The sequence below is a fragment of the Trematomus bernacchii genome, unplaced genomic scaffold (assembly GCF_902827165.1).
Source record: "Trematomus bernacchii unplaced genomic scaffold, fTreBer1.1, whole genome shotgun sequence".
NCBI lineage: Eukaryota > Metazoa > Chordata > Actinopteri > Perciformes > Nototheniidae > Trematomus > Trematomus bernacchii.
The window spans coordinates 2,210,891-2,225,234 of record NW_022987733.1 but is presented as its reverse complement, the minus strand read 5'-3'; the positions used below and the strand labels follow the sequence as shown (position 1 = coordinate 2,225,234).

Below are 14,344 nucleotides of genomic sequence, written 5' to 3'. Positions count from 1 at the left end.
TTTACTTGATAGATTAAAATATAATGTAGAAACACGCATACAGCGTTAATTAGTATAACACAGCGAGGTCCTGATTCCCTTCAGTCTCTTGGCAGGGATACAGGAAAAAGATTACTCATTATAAAAGTGTACCGTGCTCGGAGAGACAAGTTGAAAGACGTCTTCCCTATTATGAAATACGTTTTTTAGCCGGTTTAACCTTATTAAATGGTGATAACACATCGTATATATTGAAGTTAACAAGCTGAAAGTGTTGATTTAAAAGCACTTTAATGTGTGGAAATAGTTCAAATAGCAGCAGAGTTTACCTGATTGAAAGGGACCAACAACAAACTTAGCATATTTCTACTAAAGTTGCTATTTTTGCAGTCATTTTTGATAAGTTTACCTCGTTATGAAATAGAGTTGGTGATATAAGAACATGTTTTACCTGGTTTAACTCATTAAAAGGTGATTTAAATATTGTTTATTTTGATGTTAAAGGTCCCATGTCATGCTTTCCCGGTTATCACCCGTCCCCTTGTGTTATGTAGGTTGTTCTGCATGTAAACGGTCTGCAGAGTCACAAACCCTCAAAGTACACCCTGTAGGGAGTAAAACTCTAACACAGAAAAGACCTGTCTATGCTGCCCCAGAACGCCTCGTTGGACATTTCTCTTTTTCCATTTGTTTGCTTCCTGGGTTCTGTGACGTGTGAACACCCAAATCAACAACAAATGACCGGATTGGCCCAAATGGACCAATCCTTGGAGCACCTCACACACCAGGATCCCTTGGCTAACTAACAGAGAGTCCCCATTGACTTGCATAGAGCTCCGGTCGGTAATAGACGAGTTGGGATGGCGGAGAAATGCTCTCCGCAGACCCATTCTCACAGCGTTATCAACCTTTTTCGTACTCAATATCAAGCCACGCTTATTGTTTTTACTTCGGCTGTGAGTGTTTGTGTGCTCAGGATGAGTTTTGCTTGTTCTCGCTGTATCGCCGACCCGGAAACCTGTCCGCTCCTCGCAGACGGCCACTGGGCTCACAGGGAGGGAGGGGGGGGGGGGGGGGGGGGGGGGGCAGGAGCTCCAACAAGCCGTGTAGGACAGAGAGTGAATACACAGACTACACAGAGATGCTGTATGAGAAACCAATGTGAGTTTGGAAAATTGAACAATATAAATCTATTCTAGTAGACCTCAACAATGAAAGTATGATCAGTAGAAATGGCCGTGACATGGGACCTTTAACAAGCTAAAACTGGTGATTTATTCATTCAAAAAACGATTTGTTATTTGTGGAAATATTTGAGTTTACTTTAGCTTAAAAACAACAACAAACTTAGCTTTACCCTAATGTTGCTAGTTTTCTAGGCAGAACCAACCAAACATAATGATCTATATACAGTATAGTCATTTAAAGAACTCATTATGAAAGAGAGTAAGTTATATCACAACATGTTTTTATCTGGCTAAACTTAATCAAAAGGTGAATAAAAATTGTTTATTTTGACTTTAACAAGCAGAAATCACTTTATATGTGGAAACAGTTAAAATAGCCGATTAAACTTCATTAAAAGGTGATTAAACTTTGTTTATTTTGTTGTAAACAAGCAGAAACTGGTTTGTTATTGATATAAAATCACTTAAAATGTCAAAATAGTTAAAATGGCAGCAAACAAAATGTCTTAACGTCAGCTTAAAACAAAACAACAAACATCTTTACACAACAGTTGCTAGTTTTGTACGTACGCTCAACCAAACCTACTGCAATTTATGGTCATTTTAAAGAGCTTTTTTCTTTATATGACTTATTGATTTCACCTTCACACAACCTTTAGCAGCTTTAATATGATTTCTAGACACGTGAAACATGCATTCTGCTCAGAGAAAGCTGCAAATGTGTCACTGAAACTGTCTCTGTGTCGGCCTGGAAGAGAGGACGTCTTTCAGGGTTTTATTTGAGGGGTGGGATGTGTGTGTGGAGCCTTTGTGTTGGCAGCTGATGGAGGCAGTTGAGGAGAACAGGTTGCTGCGTCTGTTAGGGCTCGTCTTGCTGCTCTTGACCTTTGACCTTCAGCTGTGACAGCTCCTGAGGCAGAGAGACGCCACCCTCTGCAGCGGAGAGCGGCTCAAATATACCACACCGGCAAATAGGGAGGATGTGAGGTTTGCAACAAGATCGAAACCCCAAATCCAGTGTTGGGAGTAACGTGCTACAAAGTAATCTGATTACATTTGTCTGTGATGCAGTAGTGTAATACGTAATTCAAATCAAATCAAATCAAATCAAGGTTTATTGGTCGGGCCAAAGTGCTGTACATGTAATAACTACAATCACATAAAAAAACACATTTCTATAATCACAATAAAAGACAATAAATTACAACAGATATTTAAAAAACAAAAAGTGGTAATTGTTGATAACAGCATTAGAGTAACTAAGCCCTAAATGATCTCGTTACTTGCGTCACGTTAAGGTTTTCGTCTATTGCCACAGAGGGGGAAGTTCACAAAAACAACAATTATAAGAGCCATCATTGCACTAACCTCCTGAACTCATACCCCTTAATCATCCTGCATGTGCAATAAACGTGACTCTGTATACAGTATATATACATATATATCATTATTATAAATACATACCTATTATTTATTACACATAATTACTGCACTTTATTCTTTATTCTTACATAAGTATGTATGCTGCGTGTATTTGTTGTCGTATGTTGTGATGTTTTTGTTGTGATGGCACCTTTTAAAAGGGAGAAGCTTTTCTTTCTTTCATTGTACATGTATAATGACATTAAATGATTCTATTCTATTTAGGGCTGTACCCGAATATCCGAATATTCGTTCGTTGGAGTACTATTCGGGTTTCAATTTCGTTATTCGGATATTTGTATATATATATTTTTTTCGTGTTTTTGTTTCGTACAAATTGAATTTATTGAAATCTCCAATATCAACGTAAGAGCTTGTGCCTCTTCGGGGGGTGCTAACACTTAATCATAAACGTTATCGTTTACTTTCTCCGTCTTTTTATGTAGATATGACTTTTCTCTGTTAATCTCCGTCACGTTGTTTCCATAGCAACAACAACTTCCTGTCAACAGCGCTAACTCCCCTTCAAAATAAAAGCATGTCCATAAAAAATAGGAAGCCAAGCCAAATTACACTTAACACATATACAACTGCAACGAAAGTAACAAACACAATGCAATATCCTTTTCAATTTCAAAGAACACAAATTGGGTTACATTAACAAATAACTATAAAACAACAATACTGTAGAATAACAAAATGAATGAATAAAACCGAAATACACGTGTTGAAGCGGTTCGCGCGGGCCGAATATCTGAATATTCACTGCTGATTACTACCGAATATCCTGAGCCCGAAAAATGGTATCCGGGACAGCCCTAATTCTATTCTATCTGCATAATGTGAGGACAGAAAAACATAAAATTGTCTCTTTCATCAGTTTAGTTTGTTGATGGAGGCTTAAACAATATATACGCTCCTTAAATACATGCTATCTTCTTAGCCCAAGTTCATTATTTGTATTATTATTATTATTATTTGTTTACGTGTCTTTTATTTGTTTGTTGAGCACTTCCGGTAATTGTCACATGGGTGTGGTTTGGTTATATAATGGCGCGTTTCCACTACAGCGCGGAGCACGGTTTAAGAGGGCTGTGACGTCAGCGGCCCGTTTTTGGTTGCGTTTCCACTTGGCCTAGTACCGGCCGGCGGGTCCTAATTCACAGTTTTTCTGGCCTCATAAAATCGTGGGTCTAGGGCCAGAGACAACGAGGCTGAGTCGGGCTGAGTATGCTAAACTAGAGAGAGAATCGCTGGCAAGGGGGCTACAACTACAACAAGATGGACATATTTGACCGTGATTTAATTGTAATACACGTTTCAAAATGATGCCGAAGTAACAACATACTGATACCGGTTAGTAAAAACCATGAATTAATGCTTTGACAAGTCTGCAGACAGACGGCAGGCGAAACACCTTTTAAAATGCGTGTGTTCTAAATGGAGATTGGCTAAGCTAACGCAGTATATGCTCCGACCGTCCACACTCACAACAACGGCCTATACAGACATAAATAAAGCAGCGACTGTATTCGCCATGACACAGGCAGTCTGTGGTTTGTACTTGTTTAACTTTTGTCTAGTTTCTGAACATATATGAGGAGCTGTGAGCTCTGAATGCTAACAGCTAACGGCTGTGTTGTTTTTCTGGGGTTCTCATTGAAGAAGACGTCACGGCTCCGCCTACACTGCGTTACTATAGATACTACCCCAGTTCCTAAACTGTAATGGAAATGCGCCATAAAGTGAGCCAGTCCTAACGAGGCCGTGTAGTGGAAATGCGCCATAAGTCACCTGTTTGATGCCGAGTGCGGATGACAGAGGGTGAGCTTGTGCTGTCATTTTTTCTGTTGACCGTGTTGTCCATTGTTACTGTGTTTGTTTATTAAATATCGTAAAACTATCTTGCTTCAGTATGGACTTTCTCTTCGAAAACGCGTCACAGTTCATAGCCAAGTTTAGCCTCTCGGCGACTCAAACGTAACTGGAAATTGAGTCGCCACAAGTAGGCCCACCAAGCTTAAACGTTGGAGGAAAATGTTGTTATTAGATGATAAGATAAGATAAACCTCTATCAATCCCCGTAGATTAAAGATTTGTGCTGACCTGGGTATAAATGACACATCTGTATTAATAATATCACTTCATAAAAACATAAAATCGTCTCTTTCATCAGTTTAGTTTGTTGATGGAGGCTTCAACAATACCTTCGCTCCTTAAATACATTCTATCTTCTTTGTGAAATAATGCTTTCTCTTGATGTATGATTTGTATAATTGAGTGTCCATTTTTTATCCTTTAGTCTTAAATAAAGAGTAGGTCCACCACGCTTAAAGTCGTTGGAGAAAATGTTGTTATTCGATCCTGATAAGATGAGACAAACCTCTCTAAATCCCCGTAGGAAAACTCAGCCGTCAAAGCAGCAACAGCAATAAGAGCGAGGTTTCGGATTTAAATGGAAGTCAATGGGTGAAAATGGGCTGTGAATTTGTCCGATCCACTGAAGTCTCTGAGGGATCGCTTGTATCGCAGAGGACTAAACGTCTAACATGAGGTGCAAGTGAAACATTTTCTGTATCAGTTCCTGTTTCCTGGTGTGTTTGTTGAAGGTGTCGATTAACGAGAAGCTCGCTCAGGTTCAAACAACACATGTTGGTCTGGATGCTCGATTTCGGATCATGTGTGCATGCATATTGTGAGTTTTATTATACTTGTGCTTTATTATATACAGTATAGTCATTTAAAGAAGTGTGAAAGAGTGTTAGTTATATCACAATATGTTTTTATCCGGTTAAACTTCATTAAAATGTGATTAAACATTGTTTATGTTGACGTTAACAAGCAGAAACTGGTTTGTTATTTATATAAAATTACTTTATGTGTGGAAATAGTTAAAATAGCTGCAACAAAATGTCTTAACATCAGCTTAATAACAAACATCTTTACACTACAGTTGCTAGTTTTGTACGTACGCTCAACCAAACCTACTACAATTTATGGTCATTTTAAAGAGCTTTTTCCTTTATATGAGTTATTTATTTCACCTTTAAACAACCTTTAGTAGCTTCAATAAGATTTCTAGGTTGCGGTCGAATAGTCCATTTAGCTTAGGAACCTTCCTAACGGAGTGAAATGACCCGGAAGTCCCTCAGTGGCAGCCATGATAAGAGCCGTTCCAATTCTCTAAATTAAAAGGAAAGGAGGTTTCAAACTTCCTTTATAACCTCCTTTAGCTTAGGGACCACTGGACCTCCCTAACCGAAAGGAGAGGAGAACATGCTGCCCCACAATGCCTTGCAGCCGCAGCATTTGCCGTCACACAACAGTCGGCCGTTCACGGAAACAATCGATTATGAACGAGAAATGATATCATGAAAGTTACGGTGCTTATTAAGCATTTTAAAACGTATGTGGTAAGTTGCCAAAGTGCTTTGTTTTGAACGTTCATCAGTATTATAATCAAAAAGAGAAATATGAACGTTAGTTTTTACTGAAATGATCAAATAAAGTCAACATTTCACAGTCTTTACTGAGCTGTGTGGGGTTTGTTCAACTTTTAAAAGATGTTTGAATGGTGATATACACAGTGATAGATGTTAAGGACTAACGTTTATAATAAATACATTTGTATTGATTTTAAGATCTTTTCATACAATCATACGTATTGGGATCATTTGTATTAATGTGGACCGGAGGGAGAGGGTGACGAGCATAAGTTTCACTTTCCTTTTTTATTTCAATTCCAACTTTGGTCATGAAGAATATGTTTCTCTGTTGTCCCCGTTCATAAAGCATAAAACAACAGCATCAGAGCACGGTGCAGAGTCTCTAGATGAGTTTACAGTAGTCCCTCATTCTTATTAAACATCCATGTTGTAGTCCGCTGTATAGAAAACTGTAGTTTCCATAGTTTCCCCACAGCAGCAGACGCACATTTATGACCTCCGCTGGCACATCATAAACACGTCGGATAGTGAAAGTGCAGTCGGATTCTCTAAAGTACCGCAGTCTCTTCTCCTAAATCCTTTTGAATTCTCCTATCCACTATCCCTTAACCCCGTGATGTTTCACTCAGAGGTCAAGGAATAGACGATAGGGTTTAGGAGCTGATTTTTGGACTATTCGACCGCAACCCTAGTGTAACAAGGATTCTGCAAAGAAAAAGCTGCATTAATGAAACTGAAACATTCATAATTTGTCACTTTATTTGAGGGAGGCCAGGTTCAAACAACACTTGTCTTGCTGGTCTGGATAATGTGTGCATGCATCCTGTGAGTTTTATTATGCTCTTTGTCAAGACTGTGACAATAATGTGGAGAATTCCTCAATAATGTAGTTTGAGAGAAAAGCTCGCAGTTAAAGCCACACCAGAGAAAAGCTTTGTCATTTCTTTATTATTCTCCGCATCCTCGGGGGGAGGCAGATTTGCATAATCAGGGTGCTCACTGTCAAACCGCTGAAAGCATATCGTGTTTATTCCAAAACCTATTAGTCATTTAGTACGAACACAGAGTACCAAATAAGCTTGTCTTCAACAAAACCTCTCCAGTTTGTCTTTGTGGCGGCACACCTTTTCACACAGAGACAGATCTGTTGCACACATTCATTTTAAATCACTTAATGTGTGGAAGTAGTTAAAATAGCAGAAAACTAAGCGTCTTCGGTAACGTATGCTTTCAACAAACTTGACTTCAGTGACATTGATCCAACACGCTTAGCATCTTTCCTCTGGAGTTGCTAGTTTTGTAAGTACGCCCAACCAAACTTAATTCAATTGATTTTTTTGAAGACCTTTTCCTTAATATGAGGTATTTATTTCACCTTAAAACAACCTTTAGCAGCTTAAATAAGATTTCTAGACACGTAAAACAAGTGCCCAACAAGAAGATCAAAAGTACACCAAGACATGTATAAGGTCTTGGAGAAAGGGTTTTATTTGAGGGGGTTGAGGGGGACAACACCTCTGGAGTTTTTCTTCGTGACGACACACCTTTTCACACAGAGACAGATTTGGTGTTCAGCGTGGAAGATGCAGGCGCTGTAACTTAAAGGCTTCTGTGTTTCCTTTCAACATAAATACTCTTGCCTCGGGGCACAGGAGCTGCTTCCTCTCATCGCTTTGTTAACGGAGAGAGAGAGAGAGAGAGAATAGATATATTTTCTCTGGCTGTTTGTCCTCCCCCTCCTCTCCTCTGTGCCTGATCCCCCCCACCAGCACCACACAGTCTTGGCCTCGTCTCAGGAAGAGCGGAGGTAGTTTCATAGATCCCTGTTTCAGGCTTCAGGCCAACATGTTCTCCATCGAGGCCTCCAGGCACATGGACCACAAATATGGATGGCAAGCCTCGGGAAAACCTGGAAAAGGTCCTGAGAGATAAAGCCTTTTGTCCACATAGTGTCTTTTTTTCTGGCAGAAATGACAACGCAATGCAAATAAATACAAGAGAAATACATATCTATAAGATGTTTATAAGTGTATTTTGCAAGATAACAGAACAATGTGACCTTAGAAAAAAAGAAACCAAGATATTTAAGATAGAAAATGTTGCCAAAAACAAAGCAAGCTTTTCCTCCAATTTTTACCGTGACGACACTGGTGGTTTCTGAAAACGGGCCTCTATACTCATTTTCAGGTGTATATCGGTATGTAGTGTCTCTACTTTAACGAGTCCTCTCCTGCTGATGTTCAGGTGTATATCAGTATGTAGTGTCTCTACTTTAAAGAGTCCTCTCCTGCTGATGTTCAGGTGTATATCAGTATGTAGTGTCTCTACTTTAAAGAGTCCTCTCCTGCTGATGTTCAGGTGTATATCAGTATGTAGTGCCTCTACTTTAAAGAGTCCTCTCCTGCTGATGTTCAGGTGTATATCAGTATGTAGTGTCTCTACTTTAAAGAGTCCTCTCCTGCTGATGTTCAGGTGTATATCAGTATGTAGTGTCTCTACTTTAAAGAGTCCTCTCCTGCTGATGTTCAGGTGTATATCAGTATGTAGTGTCTCTACTTTAACGAGTCCTCTCCTGCTGATGTTCAGGTGTATATCAGTATGTAGTGTCTCTACTTTAAAGAGTCCTCTCCTGCTGATGTTCAGGTGTATATCAGTATGTAGTGTCTCTACTTTAAAGAGTCCTCTCCTGCTGATGTTCAGGTGTATATCAGTATGTAGTGTCTCTACTTTAAAGAGTCCTCTCCTGCTGATGTTCAGGTGTATATCAGTATGTAGTGTCTCTACTGGGACATGTCTCCATGCTTTAATGGTCAAAAAGCTCTGCCCAGTCTGCTCTGATTGGTTAGCTGGCCGGCTCTGTTGTGATTGATCAACCGCTTAGAGATGTCCCGCCCATTAGCCTATCACGTACAATGTGTTGGAGCGCTAGCCAATAGGAGCGCGAGTGTTACTTAGTGATGTCACTATATTCCGGAAGTAAATAAAGGAGCCCAATGGAGGCGTTTCAGCCTTTGCAGACCATTTACATGCACTAAAACCATGATAACACACACAAAAATCACAATAGGGCCTCTTTAACTTAAAAAAAACACGCAAAAAAGGTGTAGCGCTCAGAAAAAGATGCTGAGTTCATCACTTTTTCTCGAGGCGGCCGCGTACCTGATGTTCTTGTTGGAATCAATTTTAAAACGACTTTGAAAAAGGTATGTGGACATGGTCTCTTTCCTGCCATCCCTCTTGTGTTTGTTGTCAGAGTAATCGTGTGCTCAGCGCTCTGACATCAGGATTGTTGTGTTTAGTGGTTCTGTTTATTTTTCCCATCGAGATCCCTGATCAACGAAGGGGAGTTCATATTTGTTCTGCCCTCCCCTCTCTCATTTATCCATATAAGCGACTGCCTCGAGACCAAATGGGCTCCAGGAATTTTTGCCCCATGTTTAACCCGCTGCTCTCCGGGCACAGATATGCGTTGTGTTGTGTGGAAACTTAATGACACAACTGTTTAGCAGACTCCTGGCCTCTCGTTTCCCACACCCCTCCTCCCCGGGCCCCTTGGAGATTTCAAGGTCAGGAAAGAGCTGAGACTCATTCCTTGGGAAGTGAAACAAAGTGTCGCTAACGGTCGCTAACGGTCGCTAACGGAGAATCTGTCCGTTAAAGGTCCCCTATCATACTGTTTTTCATCAATATATCACAGGTCTCAGATATATACAGAGCCTGTCTCTGATTGGCTGAAACACCAAACAGATCATTGCAGCATTACCCATAATCCCCTCTGTTTCAGCCCTGTTTCCAAAGTGCTGATTCTCTGTCTGTTACTTTAGATGAAAATAAGGAGCCCCTCCCCACGCCCCTCTGAGAGAGATTTGGTTAAAAAGAACTCAATGGTGCTCTAGGAGGAGATTCAGGTGATAAGGTGGGTGGGGGGGGTTACCTTGGTTGGTGATTGGCTAATGGTTACACAAGCCAACACATCGTTATGACATCATTAAGTGGCCAAAATCTGATCAGCTCATTTTCAGACAGGTTTTCATATAAGAAGAGGGGACACATGTTGATGTAGAGGAGACATGAAGAAGAGGGGACACATGTTGATGTAGAAGAGACATGAAGAAGAGGGGACACATGTTGATGTAGAGGAGACATGAAGAAGAGGGGACACATGTTGATGTAGAAGAGACATGAAGAAGAGGGGACACATGTTGATGTAGAAGATACATGAAGAAGAGGGGACACATGTTGATGTAGAAGAGACATGAAGAAGAGGAGACACATGTTAATGTAGAAGAGACATGAAGAAGAGGGGACACATGTTGATGTAGAAGAGACATGAAGAAGAGGGGACACATGTTGATGTAGAAGAGACATGAAGAAGAGGGGACACATGGTGATGTAGAAGAGACATGAAGAAGAGGGGACACATGTTGATGTAGAAGAGACATGAAGAAGAGGGGACACATGGTGATGTAGAAGAGACATGAAGAAGAGGGGACACATGTTGATGTAGAAGAGACATGAAGAAGAGGGGACACATGTTGATGTAGAAGAGACATGAAGAAGAGGGGACACATGTTGATGTAGAAGAGACATGAAGAAGAGGGGACACATGTTGATGTAGAAGAGACATGAAGAAGAGGGGACACATGTTGATGTAGAAGAGACGTGAAGAAGAGGGGACACATGTTATGTAGAGACATGAAGAAGAGGGGACACATGTTGATGTAGAAGAGACATGAAGAAGAGGGGACACATGGTGATGTAGAAGATACATGAAGAAGAGGGGACACATGTTGATGTAGAAGAGACATGAAGAAGAGGGGACACATGTTGATGTAGAAGAGACATGAAGAAGAGGGGACACATGGTGATGTAGAAGAGACATGAAGAAGAGGGGACACATGGTGATGTAGAAGAGACATGAATAATAGGTGACCTTTTAATAACAGTCCTCTCTGCACACATCCAGGCTCGGGGAGTAACAGATTACATGCTGAGGTGGGAAGTAACCAAGTACATTTACTTAACTTGAGTATTTCCATGTTTTGCTACTGTGTTCTTCTACTCCATTACAGTTCAGAGGTACATGATGTACTTTTACTCCACTACATGTATTTAATACCTTTAGTTACTTCACAGATGTGGATGAATGATGTGAAATATAACCAAGTGTTAAATCAGACTTTAGTTCCACCTGGAGTAAATCCACAAGCTACCCTGCAGTATACAAAGTCATTCAAACTAGCTGCACCTTTACCAGCTTTGAGAACACTTTCATGATCAATCATTATAAAACATATCATATATATTATTCTGAAATGGACCAATCTGCACAATCACTACTTTTACTGTCGCTACTTTAACTATATTTTGATGATAATACTTTTCTACTTTTACTTGAGGAACATTTTGAATGCAGGACTTTTACTGTAACAGAGTATTCCTACACTCTGGTACTTCTGCTTTTACTCAAGTACAATATCTGAGTACTTCTACTTTTACTCAAGTACAATATCTGAGTACTTCTACTTTTACTCAAGTACACGATCTGAGTACTTCTACTTTTACTCAAGAACAAGATCTGAGTACTTCTACTTTTACTCAAGTACACGATCTGAGTACTTCTACTTTTACCTCTAGATTTGATCTCCACAGTATCAGCCGTCAGCGGAGAGTCGTTTTAAAATCCAGTGTAGAGAGTTTGGTCCGAGGGGCACGAGACATTACCGGTTTGTTGAACTCTCCGACAGCTGAGTATGTGTGTGTGTGTGTGTGTGTGGGTGTGTGTGTGTGTGTGTGTGGGTGTGTCATGTGTGTGTGTGTGTAGATTTCGGGGGAGGGGGTGGGGGGCCTTGAAGGGTCCAGTGGAACAAAAGGTATGTTGGCAGCTGCCATCCCACTGCCAGCAGCTCATGATCCAAATGGAGGATGTACACACACACACACACACACACACACACACACACACACACACACACACACACACACACACACACACACACACACACACACACACACACACACACACACACACACACACACACACACACACATGTGCACGAGAGACAGATTGGTTTGCGACGAGGATCTGACACACTTAGCTAGGCACCTAGTGACTCCATCACTCTGTTGCCACACACACACACACACACACACACACACACACACACACACACACACACACACACACACACACACACACACACACACACACATACATGTGTTTAGGTTGTGTAATCCAATCTGATGATTATCCTCAATATAGATTTTCTTGTTTTGTACAATTGGTCAAGATAATGAAAAATCTTCCAAATGTCTTGTTCAACCCCAAACATCTTCAATTGACAAAGATTTAAACTAAATATAAGCAGCAAATCCTCACATTTCAGAAGCTGTTGTTGCTTGATAAATGTTGTTGCTTGATAAATGATTAATTGTTATGCTATTTTACTGTGATCCATTGAACAATACTCATAGTTTCAAGAGGCTGATCATTCATTATTTTAACTGTAAGGAATTGGAAAGAAACCAAAGACAACTGGCTGTGATTGAAAGCTGAGTAGCAATTTAACGGAGTCACCTCGGGGGACTTTTTAACAGCCGTGTTTGAACATGTTCACATTTAGTAGATTACATGGCGAACCGATTGATCGGGAAAAGTATTGACAGATCAGCCGATAAGTGTTCGCTGCAGCTTTGAAGTGTACCTCATTTGTCGTAAATGGGCTCCTTTTTTAAAGAGCCGAACAACAAGCACCTCAATTGCCTTCGCAGACACTGATGAATTGGTGGCAGTTGCTGAAGGCATATTAGGGCAAAGGGTGACCTGGGAGGGGTTTGAAGGGGGTAGGGGTTTTTTTTGGGGGGGGAATTGAGAAGGGTAATTTGGGGCGTCCAGAGTGAGGCGTTCCTCCAGCAGTTGTCACTTTTGCAGCAGGCGGTGGCACATGTGCTGTCGGACCCTCGCTCTCGTCAGGACTGTATCTCTGAGATCCTTCACTTCACTGGAATATCCCAACGCTTTTTTAAATTAACTCGCCTCAATCAAGCCTTCCTCCTCTGTGTGTGTGTCCGAGCACTTCCATACCGCCTTTTGGCATCTCTAAGCTTTGACGGTAAGAGTGACATTGCAACTCTTAAGAATGTTTATGTGTGTGTGTGTGTGTGTGTGTGTGTGTGTGTGTGTGTGTGTGTGTGTGTGTGTGTGTGTGTGTGTGTGAGTGTGTGTTTGTGTGTGTGTTTCCTCTAATGTAATTGCTTTGGCCACTTCGCTTGAAACCATGATTACTTTCGAGAGGAAATGTCATCGTTGACGGCGTTTTTGAAGTGTTTAATAACTTCTCCTTTGGCTAAAACTAACATTTTGAGACGACTATGGCTTAGGGTGTACATGTACCAATCAGAGGGTCACGGTTTGATCCTCCCAGCTCCTTTAGTCAACATGTCCGAGTGTCCTTGGGCAAGATACTTAACCACAAATTACTCAAGTAGGTATTGAAGTATATGTTAGTTTCTTAGTGGCTTTTTTCCAAGCCTAGATTTAGTCTAGGTCTATCCGAGTTTCTAAAAGTCCGGCGTCATTTAAATCTTTTTATATCTTGTTTTTTCAGTCCAGAACCCAAACAATGTTGACTTGAATAACTTTGAAAAGTGTTCTTGGGGAAGATACTCAACCCCAAATTGCTAATCGGTATTGAAGTGTAATAATCAATTTGATTTATAAGCACACTTTTCATTAGTAAACAAAACTCAAAGTGCTACAGAGTAAAATGGTTGAAACAAAACAACAAGAACAAATAAAAATAAAAAATAAAAGCAGTGACGTTTACGCCGGCTATTCTAAAAAGATGCGTTTTTAGGCCGTAGTGTACTTTAGTTTCTTAGTGGCTTTATCCCAAGGCCTAGATTCAAGCCGAGGTGAAAGACAGTGTCTCCGAAATGTTCTGTTTCTGATCTCTAATCAGCCGGGGGAGGCATGGGATTCTCTGCTGGCGCCTCTCAACTCTCATTCGAGGGAGATATGGGGGGGGGGGGAGTGCGAGGTGACTTGTTTTGTGGACTGTCTTCCATCATCAGCCGCCGAGCTGACACCTTCCCAAGCCCCCGAAAATCTGCTGAGAGAAATGGTCTCCAGATTGGAGGGGGGTCCGTCGGGGGAGATTTATGGCGGATGGCTTGTGTTGTCGTGCAGCTCCTAACATCACACCTGTTCTCTTTCTTTCTGGAATTGAAGGCTTACGCGGCCATTGCTGTGTCGAGTGAGCGCCCTTGACACCTGCTTACACCATGTTTGTACTTTTATAGGACTGAGAC

The 14,344-nt window shown here is 40.9% G+C and overlaps 1 protein-coding gene across 4 annotated transcripts in view; it reads left to right on the top strand.

The window, feature by feature from the left end:
• mef2d (myocyte enhancer factor 2d) overlaps positions 1–14,344 on the top strand; it is a 143,139-nt gene that overhangs the window by 30,900 nt on the left and 97,895 nt on the right. The window contains exon 1 of one of the 4 annotated variants that reach the window (XM_034145861.1): positions 12,953–13,146. The exons of the other annotated variants lie outside the window; for them this stretch is intronic. The gene's annotated coding sequence lies outside the window, so the exon portion shown is untranslated. Of the gene's footprint in view, positions 1–12,952; positions 13,147–14,344 lie in introns of those variants that run through there. 4 annotated transcript variants of the gene reach the window in all.